Source organism: Lepidochelys kempii, chromosome 9 (assembly GCF_965140285.1).
Source record: "Lepidochelys kempii isolate rLepKem1 chromosome 9, rLepKem1.hap1, whole genome shotgun sequence".
NCBI lineage: Eukaryota > Metazoa > Chordata > Testudines > Cheloniidae > Lepidochelys > Lepidochelys kempii.
The window spans coordinates 4,770,674-4,789,045 of record NC_136388.1 but is presented as its reverse complement, the minus strand read 5'-3'; the positions used below and the strand labels follow the sequence as shown (position 1 = coordinate 4,789,045).

General features: G+C 46.3%; 1 protein-coding gene across 7 annotated transcripts in view; it reads left to right on the top strand.

Annotated features, from left to right (window-relative positions):
- The window catches only part of LPP (LIM domain containing preferred translocation partner in lipoma), a 415,845-nt gene that overhangs the window by 119,004 nt on the left and 278,469 nt on the right, over nt 1-18,372 (top strand). The window lies entirely within an intron of this gene.

The following is an 18,372-nucleotide window of genomic DNA, read 5'->3' as shown; positions in this document are numbered from 1 at the left end:
ATAATACTTAGTCCTGCCATGAGTGCAGGGGACTGGACTAGATGGCCTCTCGAGATCCCTTCCAATCCTACGATTCTATGATCCTATCTTTGGGCTCTGTCACTGACTTTGCTCCATCACTGACTTTGCTGCGTGAACTTAATTCAGTCACTTAACCTTTCTGGCCTGCTATTTATCCATCTGGAAAATGGGCTAATACTGAGGCAATTATCAGGAGTTTGTGTTAATGAGGCTTAATTAATGCATTTATGTGGTACCTCTCACTGGAGTGTCTGTATTATTTCTTTTCTTATTTAAGTTGGGGTGGTAGCCACATCTGGGCTGTATCGGGCTGGGAGGTAAAATGGATTCCCAGTTTTCCACCAATAGGCATGCTGATGGGTGCCCGGAAATCAAGCATACAGGGGGTGAAAAAAAGATTAGCTTTGGTTGATCTGCTGTAGTTGCAGTTGATGCTGCTCATTTATTCCTGCCGTTTGCCTCTGTGTATTGCATGTGTGCACATGCAGGGGGAAGGAACCAAAGGAGGGCTAATGTGATCAGAACGGATTAGCATTTAAAAAAATTCTTAACTGAGCAAAGCCGTAAAATTGTTCAAGTGAATTCTTGAGTGAAGCAGCTGCAGGTCATAAAACCAAAGCGCTATCATTCAGAGATACCAAAAAATCTCTGTGTATCAGCCAGGCCTCTGACCTATTCCTTCCATATAAGGATGTGGGCTTTAATGTTTGCTTAATTTTCTTCCAGAGCAATTTATGATGGTCTTAGTATGAGCTATGGATCCCCACCACAGGGCTAACTATGAATCATGTTCCTTTGTCAGCTGGAATAACTTGTTCTCTCGCCTTCTTGTCCTGTCTCACTTAAAATCAGTTTGTATGTACATCACGTTTTAGATTCCTTTCAACTGTGAATACATTGTGCTTATAAAGCACTTTTCATCTATAGATCTCAAAGGGCAAGGCAGAAGTGCGTAAATATTATCCGCCATTTTACAAATGAGACAGTGATGTACAAAAAGGTTGCACAGGTTCCTCAGCACGGGGCAGAGAGTTGGGGCTAGAACCCTGATCTCCCGCCTCACAGTCCTGTGCTTTACTCCTGGGGGAATTCTGTGCCAAAAAATTTAAAAATTCTGCGCACAATGTTTTAAAATTCTGCAGATTTTAAATTTGTCAAAATAACACTACATAATCACGCCAGTTTCAATTATTTTGGTAATTTTGTTTCAAAATACCTGTGAGCAATTGTTACAGACTCTCAAAAAATTCCCTGAGGAGCAGAGAGTTAAAGAAACCCCTATGACAACCCAGTTCCTGTTTTTCTGGGAACTGCAGCTGCTAGGAACTCTCTACTCTTCCCCCCTCCCCCCACTTACCTCCCCCCCTCCCCGGCAGTGTCTTCTGTGTGCGAACTGGGCTATGCAGGGTCCAGCGGCCCCCTAGTGGCGACCAGCGGCATGGCAGCCCAGTTCTGTGGGGGAAAAAAATTCTGCGCGCACAACATTAATTTCTGCAAAATTCTGCATTGCACAGTGGCACAGAATTCCTCCTGGAGTAGTGGTTTAACCACAAGGCCTTTTCGTCCTGACAAAAGCACTCCTGTACCTTCCGGTTTTGCATTGGTAGAACAGTTAGTTAAAATGCAAGAGTTTTACCTTGCTTAAATGGATTAAAGAGAATGTGTTGATTACTCCATGGAGAGATTTTTCCAAAGTAGAGTTGGATGTGCATCCTCTGCAAATTGGGTGTCTAGCTCTGTTTTGTGCCTGTGAAAATATCCCCGTTTTTCTGTTAGTTAAAAAAAAAGAACAGAAGCTACCTAATTTGGTGACATATTATTGTACCAGACCTTGCTTCCATATTTCGGGGTTAGTGAAGCTCTGTAAAGTTGTCAGATGCTGGTACTGAAATGAAAATTACACAGCAGCCCTCAGTGCCGTGCAAGAAAAATGGCATATGCTTTCAAAAAGCATGGTGTGCTTTGCAGCTTGAAGTTTCCTTGGCCTCACAAAGACCTGAGTGTCTTCTGCGGGTCCAGAGTTCCTTCCTATTTGAAAATGTTTTACTGCCTGGTATCTGCCAGCTTTATCATTTTGCTTACTGTCTGTGACTTTTGGGGGTTTTGGGTCTTGTAAATATGCTATTCTGACCATAAGAAGGGGACTAAGGGACTTATACTGGATGTCTTTTGCATGGGGAATTCCATTTGAGCTGGAGCCCCACCACTTGAAGAGCTGACAGCATTGGACCCCGTATCTCATAGATGGAGAAGCTGAGATACCGTCTCAGGCTGTTCTTGCCTTTATTGCATTAGCTATTGTCTAAGAACATTGCTTCAATACAGCAGCTGATAGATGTGCACAGTTACCAATAATGGTATTTTCAGGATATAGTCACTTGTATTTGGTTTCTATTTGACCTTGTGCATCTCTGCCTCTTAAGAACTATGAAGGAACACTGAGCAGAATGCTCCATGTTTGTGGTTAAAGACAGGCCAAATATTGGTGTACCCGCAACTGCTCTTCCCCCAAAGGTTCCCCATGCAAGGTCCCGTTTGCTATTTCTCTTTTTTGGCTGTTTAATAAAATCCCTAGTTCAATGTGCAAACGAATGAATTTCTCAGGCACCACTTCCCCTATTTCAAAAGCTCAAACACAGGCAACCTGCAGCACTGCCATAATGAAATGTGTTCTTAGGAGACACGCTCGGGGTCCTGTTCTCCAGTCAAGTCCACTTTTTTAACATAACTTCTTTAAAAAAAAAAAAAATCCATGTGACTTTAGACCTGGTGCCAGACTGACTCTTCTGGAAACCAAACTCCTGTGTCCATCCCCAGGACAGGGAGAGCTCAGGATGGGCTCGTGGCTACGGTCCTGGGATTTAGGACATTGGGTTCAGTTTCCTGCTCCACCACTGACTTCCTGTCTGACTTCACGCAAATCACTTAGGCCCAGAGTTTTAAAGGTGTTTAGGCATTGCTCCACTCACCAGTGCAACAAGTAAATCTGATTTTCAAAAGTGTCTTAGCACGCAGGAGCCAAATCTCATTTAAAGCCAATGGGACTTAGACTCCTAAAGTGCCTACTTCCCTTTTGAAAACGAAACTTTTAAAAATCTGGGACTGAGTTTCTCTGGGCCTCAGTTTCCCATCTATAAAATGGGGATAATGATGCTTCCCTACATCATAGGGAAGTTTGTGAAGATCAACTCATTATTGCTTGTGAGGTGGCTCAGCTATCAAGGTTATGCAAGTACCTAGTTTGCATTGAGAGAGTGGCAGTGCAAAATCATAGAATTGTACAAGATTAGGGTTGGAAGAGACCTCGGGAGGTCATCTAGTTCAACCCCCTGCTCAAAGCAGGACCAATCCCAACTAAATCATCCCAGCCAGGGCTTTGCCAAGCTGGGCCTTAAAAACCTCTTAAGGATGGAGATTCCACCACCTCCCTAGGAAACCCATTCCAGTGCTGCTTCACCCTCCTAATGAAAAAGATTTTCCTAATATCCAACCTAGACCTCCCCTCCTGCAACTTGAGACCATTGCTCCTTGTTCTGTCATCTGCTACCACTGAGAACAGCTGAACTCCATCATGTTTCTTGACTTTAGCAAAGCTTTTGACACGGTCTCCCACAGTATTCTTGTCAGCAAGTTAAGGAAGTATGGGCTGGATGAATGCACTACAAGGTGGGTAGAAAGCTGGCTAGATTGTCGGGCTCAACGGGTAGTGATCAATGGCTCCATGTCTAGTTGGCAGCCGGTATCAAGTGGAGTGCCCCAAGGGTCGGTCCTGGGGCCGGTTTTATTCAATATCTTCATAAATGATCTGGAGGATGGTGTGGATTGCACTCTCAGCAAATTTGCGGATGATACTAAACTGGGAGGAGTGGTAGATACGCTGGAGGGGAGGGATAGGATACAGAGGGACCTAGACAAATTGGAGGATTGGGCCAAAAGGAATCTGATGAGGTTCAATAAGGATAAGTGCAGGGTCCTGCACTTAGGACGGAAGAACCCAATGCACAGCTACAGACTAGGGACCGAATGGCTAGGCAGCAGTTCTGCAGAAAAGGACCTAGGGGTGACAGTGGACGAGAAGCTGGATATGAGTCAGCAGTGTGCCCTTGTTGCCAAGAAGGCCAATGGCATTTTGGGATGTATAAGTAGGGGCATAGCGAGCAGATCGAGGAACGTGATCGTTCCCCTCTATTCGACATTGGTGAGGCCTCATCTGGAGTACTGTGTCCAGTTTTGGGCCCCACACTTCAAGAAGGATGTGGATAAATTGGAGAGAGTCCAGCGAAGGGCAACAAAAATGATTAGGGGACTGGAACACATGAGTTATGAGGAGAGGCTGAGGGAGCTGGGATTGTTTAGTCTGCAGAAGAGAAGAATGAGGGGGGATTTGATAGCTGCTTTCAACTACCTGAAAGGGGGTTCCAAAGAGGATGGCTCTAGACTGTTCTCAATGGTAGCAGATGACAGAACGAGGAGTAATGGTCTCAAGTTGCAGTGGGGGAGGTTTAGATTGGATATTAGGAAAAACTTTTTCACTAAGAGGGTGGTGAAACACTGGAATGCGTTACCTAGGGAGGTGGTAGAATCTCCTTCCTTAGAGGTTTTTAAGGTCAGGCTTGACAAAGCCCTGGCTGGGATGATTTAACTGGGAATTGGTCCTGCTTCGAGCAGGGGGTTGGACTAGATGACCTTCTGGGGTCCCTTCCAACCCTGATATTCTATGATTCTATGATTCTATGATCTTTGGAACCCCCTTTCAGGTAGTTGAAGGCTGCTATCAAATCCCCCCTCATTCTTCTCTCTGAAAACTAAATAAACCCAGTTCCCTCAGTCTCGCCTCATAAGTCATGTGCCCCAGCCCCCTAATCATTTTCATTGTCCTCCGCTGGACTGTCTCAAATTTGTGCACATCCTTTCTGTCCTGGGGGCCCCAAAACTGGACACAGTACTCCGGATGTGGCCTCACCAGTGTTGAATCGGGGGGAATAATTACTTTCCTAGATTTCTGGCAGTGCTTCTACTAATGCAGCCCAATATGCTGTTTCCCTTCTTGGCAACAAGAGCATGCTGCTGACTCATATCCAGCTACTCATTCACTGTAATCCCCAGGTCCTTTTCTGCAGAACTGTCGCTTAGCCAGTCAGTCCCCAGCCTGTAGCGGTGCATGGGATTCTTCCGTCCTAAGTGCAGGACACTGCATTTGTCCTTGTTGAACCTCATCAGATTTCTTTTGGCCCAATTCTCCAATTTGTCTAGATCACTCTGGACCCTATCCCTACCCTCCAGCATATCTACCTCTCCCCCTAAATCTTAGTGTCATCTGCGAACTTGCTGAGGGTGAAATCCATCCCATCATCCAGATCATTAATGAAGATGTTGAACAAAACCGACCCCTGGGGCACTTCGCTTGATACCGCCTGCCAACTAGACATCGAGCCGTTGATCACTACCCATTGAGCTCAACAGTCTAGCCAGCTTTCTAACTATCTTATAGTCCATTCATCCAATCCATACTTCGTTAACTTGCTGGCAAGTATACTGTGGGAGACCATATCAAAAGCTTTGCTAAAGTCAAGGTATATCGCGTGCACCGTTTTCCCCATGTCCACAGAACCAATTATCTCCTCATAGAAGGCAATCAGGTTGGTCAGGCATGACTTGCCCTTGGTGAAATTCCCCACCTCTGTGCCCTGTCCCCTGCCTATGCTACCATCTAGCTGTCGGATGTTAACAACTTGATTCTCTGAGTAATAACCAAACCAGCGATGTATGCAACTCTGTAGCCTATTAATGTAGACTGAGTTAACTAGTACCATAGACTGTAGTTCTCGATCAGCTGCTGTCACATCAGGTTGCTTATGCTGATGGTGTGACCCGACTGCTAATAAGAGTTATTGCGAGATCGTGTCTCTGTTTGTGTGTTCCTTCTCGTATGCAATACTTAGGCAAACCTGTGTGGAGAGTTTGATTATTATTTGAATGTCGCTGAAGGGAGAAAAAAAAAAGCCCATCTGTTCTACAAAGAGAGTCAAAAGAGCGGGCTCTGTGACTAAATAAATTCACATCTGTTAAGCAGAGCCATCAAATGGCAGGCAGGGGACCTAATGCAAATCATATGTTGAAACCACAAGTATGAGTGAGATGACATACAAAAAAGGGGTGCCTGGAAGTATTGATCCATGTGAGTGGCCTCTGGTTTCTCTAATTATTCTCTTTCCCCTATATCTGTTCAATGTGCAAATGATGCAGCACCACAGTGACACGTGCACGTGTTTTTCTTTGTGCTTGATTAAGCAACTTCACTGCACCATTTTGAGCTACTAGCTCGTAGCAGCAATTGGAAGCCGAGCAGAGCAATGAACTGTAGGAGCAGAATCTAGAGGACTGGTTGGCCTTGTTGGCTATCAGTTCAGACTAAAGCTAGTCCCTGGCAACATGACAGCAGTAAGGAATCACACTGAGGTTGCTAGCCTTAAAAACAGGTTTCAGAGTAACAGCCGTGTTAGTCTGTATTCGCAAAAAGAAAAGGAGTACTTATGGCACCTTAGAGACTAACCAATTTATTTGAGCATGAGCTTTCGTGAGCTACAGCTCACTTCATCGGATGCATCCGGATGCTCAAATAAATTGGTTAGTCTCTAAGGTGCCACAAGTACTCCTTTTCTTTTAGCCTTAAAAAGTTGGCCTGCCTTTGGCAGTGGTTCCCTTTTGGGAAGTCTTATTTACTGCCATCTAGAGGGAGCCTGATAGAGAGAGCCTGGAAATATCCCCCTTATTATTTGAATTGCCTGTAAAAACAAAAGGATAACCCAGACCTCTGCTTTGATTGGACTGTCAGCCCCCAGCTGATCTGAGGCTTTTGACTTGGCGTTGGCAGTTCAATTATTTTTTCAGCATAAAAAAAAAGTGGGTGTAAAGAATAATGAAGAAAGTGAGACTTCTTTATAGCATCTCTGGAAAAGTCCCCTGCCTGAGGAGTAAGTTTCTTTCTACATCAGCTAACTGCAGCAGGTGACCTTTTTTGAACATTTTGTAGTTGAAAAATGGACTTTTTTCAAACTCAGAATTTTTCTTTTTTGGAAATGTTACATTTTTGATACAAATGAAAAAAAAAATTAGCCACTTTTTAATTGTGTAGGTGTTTTCCCCTCTGTGCTCCCTTCTTTTTCAGTGGCAAAAGGGAAAAAGGATATGAGGGAGGAAATGAATGGAAGAGGAGAAACAAAAAAGGACAGTTTCAAAATCTGACAATTTTTGATAAAAATTCAAGCGAACAGGAAATCATTCCTTTCTGTAACTTGCAGGACAGCAATGGCTTTGAAAATGTTTAATTAATTTTTGGGGGCTAGCTCTCTGACTAACTCAACAGTGTCCCTTTGCAAAGCATAAATAAGAGGCAGTGGCTAAAGTGGTCTATACATCGGCCTTGAAACACCTTGACTCTCTGAAGTCACAGGTTTTGATTTTTGGCTGGGCCGCCTTTGCCCTTTATATGTCTGAGGTGGATTGGTCTGCACGAGTTTTCTTGAGGCAACCTCAAGAACTGAGACCCTGTTCAATTTGAGTACATACTAAAGATTTCTCAGTACTTTGTACACCCAGTATTCTGACCCAAAAGGTTCTGTCTTGTCCCCGTCCCCCCTAGTTATCCTACTGTGCCATGGGTGACATTTTCAAAAGCGACCACTGATTTCTGGATGTCTGACTCAGGGCCGGCTTTGCGCAGATCCTGCCCACAGCTCTGGTCACAGCAGCAGATGCCCGGGACTTGTGCACCTCAGGCCTGAACAGGTCTCAAGCTGGACACTTGAAATCAGGGGCTAATTTTGAAAAATTGGCAGTAATTGTCTGCCCCACAGGTGATCCCATTTTGCTGGCAGTGGGGTTCCTGCACATATGTTCATGAAGCAGTTACAGATCTTTGGGATTGAAAGGACTGTCAGGTCCTGGTAAATGTATTATTTTTGAAGAATAAATACTGTATCTGTAGAGAGCACTGAGACATCTCTATGCTTTGCAGACACTACTGATGGATCAAAGCCAACCCCCACATATTAATATATGGCAGCTATCTTTGTGCTGAGCAATTAATTCCTTTATTTAGTTTTACGCATACTAGCTGTGTGCTCTCGTGCCATAGATGTAACTTAAAAACAGAACACAGCTAAGAACCAGACCTAACTAAAATGCAATATTACAATTCAATATAGCCTCTGTTAGCAAACCAGACAGCTCACCGTGCTCAAATCTGTCTTCCTATTCCCCATGCATACAACTTCCTCCTCCCACTCCCATTTTGAAAAGGTGTGGTGAAAATGATGAACTTTGCAGCATATCCCACAACAAGGGACTCGCGTCTTTGGACCAGCGTAGCAGTTATTTCGTTGCCGTTCTGTGAACCTATCTAGCTCATAACTGTAGTTTTTAGAAGAGTATATAGATGGCACCCACCTGCATTACTTCATTATTCAAGACCCGAGCTACATAATGAAAGGTTTCAGAATAGCAACCGTGTTAGTCTGTATCCGCAAAAAGAACAGGAGTACTTGTGGCACCTTAGAGACTAACAAATTTATGTTGAGCTACTAAAGGGGACAAGAACATATGTAACTTGGTCCAGCTATCTGACGTTTCATAATACAGCGTGCCTCTACGGCACTGTCCATCAGAGGATCTGAAAGTGCTGTACTACCATTCCTGAACTGGTTAGCTTAAAAACCCACACAAGTGTTGTTATCCCCAAGATACAGATGGACAGACTCAGGTGAACGGGGAGTCGGCTTGCCCAAGGTAACACAGAAAGCTAGCTGCAGAGCCAGGAAAGAGTCCGGAGCTCAACTCCCAGGCCTGTGCTTTAGTCACCAGATTGTAGTCACGGTAGTAGTGGAACCTGTGGTCTGTATTAAATAAAAATAATAAAGGACCCAGGGGGTTTACACCTGACCTGTGGCATCCTGGTCCTTTTTCTGAAACATATATTCATCTTTGCTCATTTTCCTACACTTCTGCAACAGAAGATCTTTATTTAAAGAGCCATCTTCCCGATATAACAAAGCAGCATGGAGGTCTTTGCCACGAGGCTGTATTTTGCATTTGTTGCATCTGAAAAAAACACATTTGTCCCTGTGGCTGCGGCCTCCGCTTTGCTGACACTGGCAATGGGCTTCAGTGGCCTGAATAAGGAATGGACTTTTGATCGCATCGAGGACTTTCCTTTTGCTTTGTATTGTGGGACTGGGGTTTGGGAACATGAAAATCGTGTCCCCCTTGGTAACAAATCTGTTGTCAGACAGCTTTGAGATTTGGTGTCTCTTAGCGCTGGCGATGGTTCCTATAAAGGTGTCTCTGAACTAGCAAGGGGTCTAGGAGTAAGTATGTGTTAAAGTTCATGTACACTCAAAAAAGTGGCTGCAAAACCAGCACCTTCTTATCCAGCTCATCTGGTATGTTTACACCGCGGCTGGCAGACAGATTCACGCTAGCGAGGCTCGACATAGTGCACAAAAAAAGCAGTGTGGACGTTGCGGCTCTGGTGCACGCTCGGGCTAGCCACCTGAGCGCAGAGCCGGTCAGTCAGGAGAGCTTGAGAAACCGAGCTGCTGCTTCCTTCAGTGGGCTAGCGTGAGTGTCTACGCAGGCTTACTCCCAGCTGCAGGGGAGAGATATGCAGTGTGTCTTGGACTCATGTTAGGTCTACAGACCCAGTCCAGGTACTGGAGGCTGAACCAGCTTGATTTAGTCTTGCATGTTGTTATCCAAACCATCAAAGTTCTCCTTGCAGAATCCTTGTTGCTGCTAAGATGTGTGAGGAGCACAGAGAACCCATATCATTTGACAGGGGGAAGTTTCTTGACTTGTTAGCTCTGCAAACTTGACCTGGAAATTATTGAGAGAGGATTAAACATGGAACCCTGCATAGTCTAATTACTTTTTAACTGGGATCCTCTACATTTTAAAACAGAAAAAAATCAGTGATGTTTTATTGTGCAGTTCAACATTGATTAAGGAGTCAAAAGCAATCACGGTTTGGCTTTTCAAATGGCAGCTACTGATGTGAAATTGATGAGGGGAAATACCTTATGGTAAATCTATCACAGGAGAGCTTGAGGTGCTTTTCTAAGTAACCACAGCACTTCCGAGGGTTGGTTAAAGCCCCCAGATGAGACTGGAATTTTGACCTCATATCCCTGTTTGGCGGCCATGCGAAATGTAAAAGCCCCACTCCTAGAGTTTGCTGGCTACAAGTGGAGAAATAAACTCACTTAATGTCTGGAGGGGAATGGGGCCAGGAGAAATAAGCAGCTTTGAGCACTTATAAAGAACAAATCTCCCTGGTCAGTCTTGATTTCTGCATTTGGCAGAATTAGTGGATGAGGGGGACCAAGTAGAGAGTTGGATTTAGATCTAGCCTCCCTTGGCCTCTCAAATGAAAAACAAACTCAGTTTGGCTTCAACAGGAACCCCGTCCTATGGACTAACAGGCTACAAGCCTGTACATACAGGGTAACCATACATGGCACCATATTGAGTTGGGAGAGGCGTCCATGTGACTCGACGCTAGGACTTGTTTCCGTGAATGATCTGGAAGAGGGAGTAAGGGCAGAATATGCCTCTTCCTGTGTAGTTGTGTTGCACGAGGGTTGGGAAGGGTGTGTGGGCGACCCCTGCTGCGCTGGTGCACCTGCCCATAGGGCAACAGCGACGTGGCTGCGGGCACTTAGGTGAACAGGGGAGTGGGGACGCTTGGAGTGTTAGTTCACCCAGCAGGGCCATATCTTTGCAGGACTCCATCCCTGGTTGCTAGCAGAGCCAAACCACAGTGGGGTTTTCTGGCTGCACCTGGAGTTTCCCAGTAAGGCAGTCCCTGCCTGCGGGAGCTTACAGTGTAAGTTACACACACATAGTCCAAAGAAAGCCTTGTACTTGTATGGAAAATTACAGCTCTGTATCAAGCCCTGTGATAAGTCAGCTGACGGGAGGTTCCACTTCCGTGGTGTTGGTGGATTTTAAGGACGGAGTGGTAATTAGAGGCACAGGCATAGAAGGAGATGAGAGTCTAGATGAAGGATGGAGCTGTCTAGAAATACACATTGGTTTAAACAAAACATTTCTCCCCATGAGATGCCACCCATGGCTTCCATAAACAGTTTACATACTATAAGGACAAATCCTTCATTCTGTTACACCCCCACAGCCCCAGCAACTCCCGAGGAGCATTTGGACTGTGTTGCAAAAGGAAAGGTGAAATTAAGATTTATTTGGGTAGAGTCTCGTTACGGAAGAGTCAGCCTGTCTCAATTCCATTGGAGACGAACCCGCTGACGTTTTCGAGTGGAGGTAAATTGGTACTCTAGCCTTCCATTGCTTATCTGATCTGAGGGTAAATTGAGTTTGGATCCTCTTCATGTTAGCCCTTTGCTTTCTTTCAGCGATGAATGGCATCCAGTAATTAAAAGCAAAACAGACTTTGCCAGGCTTTTGTTGTTGTTTAGTGTTATGCTCTTTGATATACCTGGGCTGACATTTGGAGATAATGTGGTCTCGTTTTGGGATTGATGAATTCCAGGTCCCTGTTGTGCTACATTCTTTTATAGCTAGAATTCTCTGAATTATGGCTTTAAGATTGTCTGAATGACAGGACAGGAGCCAATTAGTTTCCTTATCTATACAGCTTGATTCTGCACATTCATCTTAATGTTACTTATCGTTGGTACTTAAGGTTAGTGCCATATTGGATCAGACCATTGGCCCATCCAGTCTGACTTCCCCACTTTCAGGAGTGGCCTGATACCGAATGCTTCAAGGTAAGGGCAACCAAGCTTCACAGAGTGCTGTTACAGGTGACTTGCCCCTTAAGGCTCTGAGGGGCCTGGAGCTAGCCAACCCTGATTGCTGAAGAGGCCCACCAGAAGTTATTTCACCTCAAGGAGCAGTGGGAACCTGCAGGGAGAAGGGGAAAGCTCTAGCAGAGACTGCGGAAAGGCTCCTTTAGGGAAGACCCTGAGACCAGGGGAACTTGCCCCAGCTAGGCGGGCTGGGAGTAGTCGCCTGCTAAGGCAGGAGGGGGACCCTGACACCAGGGGAGTTTGCAAGTTAGAGCCAGAAGGCTGAGCTTCAGCCAGGTGAAGCCTGGGAGTGGTGACTGAATTGGGACCCAGCCCCGGGAAGGAGAGTTGAGGACTCCCTACCTTAGGGAAAGAGAGACAGATGCTGGACTGGGGGTGGGCCCTGGAGGGCCAGACTGTAGAAAAACTAAATAAACTGAACCCCAGGAGGAGAATGTTTTAAATTACCCTTGGACTTGGGGGTGTGCAGTTGTTTAAGAAGTCCCCAAAGAGACAGAGATAGGTTGTCTCAGAGTGACAGACAGACTTCTGAGGGGGCACTCAAGAGGCAGCTGGCCCTGTAACAAAGCAGCACCTTATTGGCTGTATTTTTTCGCTTGCAATGTACTTGACCGTTTTTCCCGTTTAATTTTAAGTGACCAGACCTGGAATACTGTGTTGGGTTCCAGTGTCCACACTTCAGAAAGGAAGTTGAAAAATTAGAAAAGGTTTCAGCAAAGAGCTACAAGAATAATTCAAGGTCAGGAAAGCCTGCCGTAGAGTGAGAGACTAAAGAAGCTCAGTTTATTTAATTTATCCCAGGGAAGTTTGAGGTGCTTTGATTGTAGTCTACAAGTACCTACGTGGAGAAGAGATTTCTGATAATAGACAGCGCTTTAAATAATTGAGCTGAAAAAGGCATAATGAGATCCAGTGGTTGGAAGGTGAAGCTAGACAAATTCAGACTAAAACAAGGTGTACTTTTGTCAGTGAGGGTAATTAACTGTTGGATGAACTTACCTAGCGGTGTGGTGGATTCTCCATTGTAATAAGTCAAGTCTTTATCTGAAGTTAAACACAAGTTATGGGCTTGATGCAAAAATTACTGGGTGAGATTTTATGGCCTGCTTTACCAAAGTGTAAATGCTCATAATGGTCTCATCTGGCCTTAGAATCAATGGAAGAAGCAGGGTTTTAGGAGGGAACTGATTGAGGAGAAGGTAGCGGTTTGGGAAACCGGCATTACTGAGGGGGGGTTCCATGGATGGAGAACGCCATGGGAGAAGGTACAGAGTTAGGAGCCTAGAAGGAAATAATTGGAGCATTGTTGTCAGAATGGTGGGCCTGTGCATGCATGAGATAGGAGGAAGGTAGATACAGGCTGAGACAGGATTTTGTAGTGCACCGAATGTGGGAGCAACGAGTTTGTACTTGAAATGCTGGCCAAGGGGGAGTCTGTGGAAGGAGTCAGAGGGGTTAGGGTCTCGCTGTTGGGGGGATAATTGGAGACAGAACGTGGCAAGTTTGGGATGGATTGGTTTATTCAGGTTTGTCAGGAGGGACTCATTGAAGGGAAACTGGCTGACAAATCCGGAATGATTTTCTTGGCGAAGAATCGACGGGGATGCAGGAGATGTAATCTGCAGCTTCGCTTTTCAGTACGAGCTTTCGATCCAGCCGTTGACCTTAGTGGTAGCAGCAGCAGACCCTCAATCCATGAAGTCGTCCCGTGTGGGTTAGCAGTAACGGTCTCAGACAGCGAGAGGCCGAGGGTGCTTGAGAGCCATTAGTTTTCCCCGGGTGGTGGAGGTGTAGTGGAGAGCCACAGGACTTCACAGCGAGTCTGATGGTGGTTCACTGAAAATGACGGTAGCCTGGAAGGAGGAACACGACGTATTTCACTTTAGGAGTGTGTAAAGCTGCCTGGGGTGTGGCACGGACAATAATGATTGTCAACATCCTTCCTTTCCATTTCTACCCTGTCACCCCCTCTTTGAATCCCTTTGCTGATTTCCTGTCTCCAACATCAGGTCCGTGCTCCCTACCCTCACTGCCTCAGCTCTCCACAGCTGTCAGTCTGCCTGCATGTCTGCTGTCATGCCACTGCTCCCGCTCTGCCACGCCATCCATCCTGATGCTCCTTTTGCCACATTCCCCCGTTCCAGTGCCTTGCCTCCCTCTGCCCCTGTAACCTCCTCCCTCCTGTCGTACACCGGGCCCCCTCTCTCTCCTTCTCTTAGTGTCTCACTTCCTTCACCACTGATTTCTTCTTCATCCCCTTGTGAAGTCCTGTACCTAGTAGTGAGCTATTAAAAAACATGCAGTTTGCATAAAACTACAGCAGGCAAAAAAAAAAAATCACTTCTGTAACTATTACTAATTCAGTGAAGTGTTTGGAGATGCATCTGTAGGAAGCATGAATTGCTAACCTCATAGTTAGACATTGATGCTAATCTCACATTTTCTGGGGTGTATATTATCACTTCCTGGGAAAAAATCAAATCTGGTGGGTAGGTGTGAGAAGGTCTGAGCTGAATGTAGGACCTAGTTTCATGTTCATGAGATGCGTTGGTGGGCTTAATGAGCTGATCCAACTCAGATTTGGATAGGGTTATGGATTTGCTGGGGTTTACATTATCAGCATTAAGTTATAAACCCAAGTGGTGCCTTTTTGGTTTTTGGTCTCCATTGTGAAATGGCTGCGTGGTTGACCTCATTGGCAGGGGTGTGGCAGAGTAGGATTGTGGTGCGTCTACAGTGTTCACGTAGGGTCTGTGCCTGGACTAGTAGAAGTTTTATAGGTCAAGATTGAGAAGCACTGAGCGAGAGCTCGAGCTGTCCGCTTATCCTGCACCGCACCTGTCCTCTTGTTGCCCATCTAACCAGTCACACTAACATCTGCATTTAAAAAAGCAAAGTTTGTCTTTACCTGCTTAAAAAAAATGGAGTCAGTCATTTTCCTTTTTGTATTTTGTGAGACTTGCAACGTGAGTGGATGAATTTTGCTTGTGTCAGGGAAACAGGGCTGGGGACACGTAAGGGAAAAGGGAACTTGTTTGGGACATCTTAACGGGCACAGATAGAGAGAAGAGAGAACAAAATACACAGGAGAAGATGAGCGAGAGACAAAGGAGGAACAGAAAAGACTAAAGGGGAAATAATAAAAGTATCAGAAAAAATGCTTTAGAGAATAGGAGAGCCAGGGTCACGTGCCGGCTCAGATACAGCAGTGCGGTTGCTATGCTCCCAAATTGGACATTAATATGTTCTCGTCTCATTAATTGCAAGGTTCTGTCGCTGCACTGCATCGCTGCTGCTGAGATTGGCATTACTAATTTGGCCCTTCAGCCCAGGCTACCTGGTGTTGCAAATCTCTCAGGTGGCACAGGCTCCCTGGGCCATGTCACTGTGTGGGTGGGAGACCAATCAGGAGTTGCAGGACATAGCTTGAACAGCTTTGTAGGCACACTTGTTGCGGAGTCTGTAGTGAGATAGTGCCCCAGTGCAGTGCTAGGGGGCGCTGTGCTGTGTGATGTGCCATCTTTCAGATGCCATGTACATGCTGGGCATTCCCCGCCCAGCCCAGTTGGACCTAAATTCCAGGGCACCTTCAACAGTGCTTGCTGGGTGCAGTGCGGCATGATTATTCCTCCTGGCCCTCCGGTTTGAGGGGCTTCATGGCTGTCCCTTCTTTGCCCCCAGGCTGTTAGCGTGGTTTGGTCACTTTGATCTGGAGCTTGTGGGGACATGGGAAGAGGAGGGGGATCTTCTTTGTTTCGGTGATAACTTGGTTTTGGTTCCATAAACCCTGGCGCTGGGAACAGCAGGTAGCTGGGCAGGGCGGAGCAGTGAGTGGAATTTCCTCTCTGGCCTTGCGGGTGGACTTGGCCTTCCCATTTCTTGCTTTCAGAATGACGCTGTCATCTGGTAATATGAGACCAAGCAGCAGGGTTGGGCGGTGGTCACTCGGTTTGCTGGGGCTCTGCCACCGGAGAGTTGTTGCTGGTGTGAATTGTGTTGGGTGCTGCATCGCAGCAGCTCCACTAGGGAGCATAAAATTCAGAGTCCAGTTCAGGGGCACCCTGTGGCGCTTCTGCTGTCTTCTTTTAGAGCTGCCTGGTTCCCGCCAGGTGCTCAGCACCATTGACTTCTCTGGGGCAGCACTTGACACCAGCTGGCCTGTGACGTTTTATTTCTCCCTCAGTGGTTGGTCTCCTCTTAGTGGGGGTGGTTTCTGTGTTGGGTGAATTAAGTTGGGTACGAGCCCTTGGATAGGACGGAAACTATGGACTGAACGTTTAGATCCAAGATGAGGAAAATGAGGTGCACAGCAGTGCAATGGATTGGTGCAGGTCCCACAGGGGTTTATGGTCGAGGCAGGGGTAGAACTCAGATCCCCAACTCTATCCTGTGCTTTGACTACAAGATTATCCTTACCAACCAGTCTTTCCGTGGAATTAACTCCTCACATAGGGAGTTGTTGCTGTCTGGAATAAATAATCCGTGGCAGTAACAAATACAATTCTAATTAAATTAATTTTAGAAAGGCACTGGTGTGAATAGGCCGGTGCCCCTTTTATTGCCCACCACTGCAAAGACACATGCAATAAGGTATGGTGCAAAACTTCACCCCCTTCCACAGACTTGAGTGTATTCTCAAACAGCAAACCCCTAAGACTGGACTGTACTTCCAAACACAGGACAAGCCTGGGCTTCTTTCAGTGCTGTATTTTTAGGAATCCCCCTCTATCACCTATTGCCTCTTAGGTGGACTCTGCTGCTTATGCTTCTCGGGGGAAATAGTGAGACGCAGCTGTTCTGCCTGTCACGGTGAGTCAGCAGAGTAACTCCGCATCCCCCCCACCCAGGGTCCTAAAGCTTGGCACACCTGGTCCCTGTTTTTCTAATCTTTAGAAATACGTTCTGCAGAGTGAACTCTAGATGACCAAGTTAGGACAGGCTTCAATATGTGTCCAAGTGTATCACCGTGCTGCTGGAACGCCTTCCGTAGAGCCAAGTGAGGCGCACGGGACAGAAGCGTTTGCTTCACAGCCCCAAGCGTGCGCCTGCGTCCGCAGGGCCTGTGGTACGGCAGCTGGGCTCTGCAGCGGAGTCCGTGAGGAGATGTTTGGTCTCCAGCGGAGCTGGTAGCTGCCTGTTTTTCTTCAGATTCTAGCTGCTGACCTTCAACAGGTGATTTGTGACTGCCACTCCTGGCTTAAGAAAACCCCTCCGTGAGAGACATTCAAATAGATTTCTGTGCCTGTGACCGCAGAGCTGTGTCAGTGGTTAGAGCGCTGCAGCCCTGCGGAGTTCAGTAATGATTTCTCTCTACGGGCTTGTACACCTGGCAGCATTCACCCAGCCCCGCTCAGTGGACAGTTCTCACCAATTAATGTGCTCCTCTCTGGGGAGCTGGAACTTCCCTCACGCACCAGCCCCGCTGGAATGCAATTGCAACTGTGGTGGGAGAGCAGCTCTCTTTGCAAATCCTGCCAGAGACTGGCTTCTCTCCCCGATCACAGCTGGAGATGTTTTCTCACCACGGTGATCAGAGAATGTTGTCCCTGGCTCTGTCTTCTTCCTGCGCTGATTCTTCCCATGCTTTCTGCTTTAGCTGATCAAAGGAAACCTCTCCAAATCCAGTCTCCAGAGCCTGCTGGGTTTTGTTGCCTTGTGGAATTCTCCTAACCTAAACAAGAGTATGGGGGGGCTGAAGTGAGGGCACGCAATGGATGCAAAATTAATTAACCCCTTCAGTACTGGGAGAGTGGATGCCACAGGGGACTAGTAAAGGAATATGTGACCTTTGCCGCCTTGCCATTGTTCATATTCATCTTAGATAGATAATGACTGAAAGTCATTGACATCGGATGGCTGTTTGATGGCCTGTGTGGAAATGCATTGGTTGGTTTTGGTGGAGTCCCCAGTGGACAGATGTTTCTGGGTCAAATTTTCCAAAGCATCTAAAATCTGGTTTTCAGAAGTGATTTAGATGCTTAAAGCCAAGAATTACATAAATAACTAGTGAGTTTGTTTGCCTCAGTTTTCACGTGTCCAACTCAAGGCTCTGAAAGGAGCCTGATTATTAGAGGGTTGGTGTCCAGTGCTTTCTGAAAATCTGCATGCTTTATGGTGTCCTGAGTTGGATGTCAAAACCGGAGGCATCCAAATCAGTTGCTTTTGAAAATATCGGCCTTAGAAGTTTCCTTGAGACTCAATGGGATTGTGGCTGCTAAGTGCCTGAATGCGCTTTGAATAGGGGAGTAAGGCTCTTTAGGTGACTTAAGGTGAAATTTTCAAAAGCCCCTGTCAGTCTGCATGGGCACTCTTCACCATAGTATCTGAGCACCTCACAGACACTGCGGAATATATTCTCACAGCATCCTTGCAAAGCTAGGGCAGTTTTATCCCCGTTTTACTGAGGCACGCAGAGATTTTCCAAGGTGCCACCCGCCCTCCTTCACAGCAGGGAAATCATCCACACAGTTTCATTAGTGGTCCCTCTTTGTGGCAGCCTTGCTCTGGA